The following is a 1,689-nucleotide window of genomic DNA, read 5'->3' as shown; positions in this document are numbered from 1 at the left end:
TGCACTGCCTAAAAAAGTCAACAACATAAACTGTCTTTTAGAGTGCCCAGAAACTAGATTTAACACTAAGAGACTAAATATGTTTACAGAACTGAGAAATCATGATGAAAGAAGCAATGAGATGGAGGCAGGCACTGTGGCGTAGCTGGTAAAGATGCTGCCTGTGATGCTGACATCCCATGTGAGCACAGGTTGGAGTCTCCTGGCTGCTCCACTTCCAATCCAGCTCCCTGCTGATGTGCCTGGGAGGGTGGTTTAGGGAGTGAATCAGTGGATGGAAGATCTCTCTCTGTGTCTCTCTTTCTCTCTCTCTCTCTCTCTCTCTCTCTGTGTGTGTGTGTGTGTGTGAGAGAGAGAGAGAGAGAGAGAAAGAGAGAGAGAAAGAGAGAGAGACTCTGCTTTTCAAATAAATAAATAAATCATTAAAAAAAGAAAAAAAATTGCAGATGAAATTTTGCCTTCCTCAATCTGAAAGAAGAAAGACCATTTACTTTCTGATGAAATGGAACCATAGGTAATCACTTCTGGAGTAACCAATGTGGTAATGAGCTTCTACATAAAAATGAGTACATGAATGGGAGGGGAGGGGAGAGTAGAGAAGTATATGAAGCAAATATAATTGCTTAGTAAAAGAAAATTTCTCAGAACTAAATATATGACATTCTAGCCTGAAAGAACCTAGTGAATGCTAATCACATCAGATGAGGAAAAATCAAGCATACAGTTACCACCACTAATAGCTATTAGTTTTTAGCTTTTGATCTTTTAGGATATGACTTAGAGGCCAGACTCACTATTACCACATGACACATCATCGGAGAGAGGTATTATCTGCCCTTCGCCTGTACCCAGTTAGCAGGGAAGTGAACGATCATCAGTGGTATCAGAAGAAAATTGCATTAGTAAAGGGGATTCAGCAAAGAGGTTTTAAACTGTAAGGTGCTTCTTTCAGTCAGGAGTTGCCTACTTCATTGCTGATATGGCAGACCCAATTTTAGCCTTTTGCTACCCTGTTACAGTGTTAACTGCATGTACCCCAGCAGCAACAAATCAGCTGCAGGATTCACTGACAGGTGAGGACACTCGATGTAGGCTATTTCTTTTTTTTTAACTTTTATTTAATGAATATAAATTTCCAATGTACAGCTTATGGATTACAATGGCTTCCCCCTCCCATAACTTCCCTCCCACCCGCAACCCTCCCCTCTCCCGCTCCCTCTCCCCTTCCATTTGCATCAAGATTCATTTTCAATTCTATTTATATACAGAAGATCAATTTAGTATAAAGATTTCAACAGTTTGCACCCACATAGAAACACAAAGTGAAACATACTGTTGGAGTACTAGTTATAGCATTAAATCAAAATGTACAGCACACTAAGGACAGAGATCCTACATGAGGAGCAAGTGCACAGTGGCTCCTGTTGTTGACCCAACAAATTGACACTCTAGTTTATGGCGCCAGTAACCACCCTAGGCTGTCGTCATGAGTTGCCAAGGCTATGGAAGCCTTCCAAGTTTGCCGACTCTGATCATATTTAGACAAGTTCATAAAAGACAGAGTGAGGATAGTAACCAATGATCCTAAGAGTGGCATTTACCAGGTTTGAACAATTATACAGCATTAAGTGGGGAAGAGGACCATCACTACACACGGGTTGGGAGTAGAGCCATTGGAGGTAGAGTAGA

The sequence above is a fragment of the Lepus europaeus genome, chromosome X, assembly GCF_033115175.1.
Source record: "Lepus europaeus isolate LE1 chromosome X, mLepTim1.pri, whole genome shotgun sequence".
Taxonomy (NCBI): Eukaryota; Metazoa; Chordata; class Mammalia; order Lagomorpha; family Leporidae; genus Lepus; species Lepus europaeus.
Note: the sequence above shows the minus strand (reverse complement) of the source record.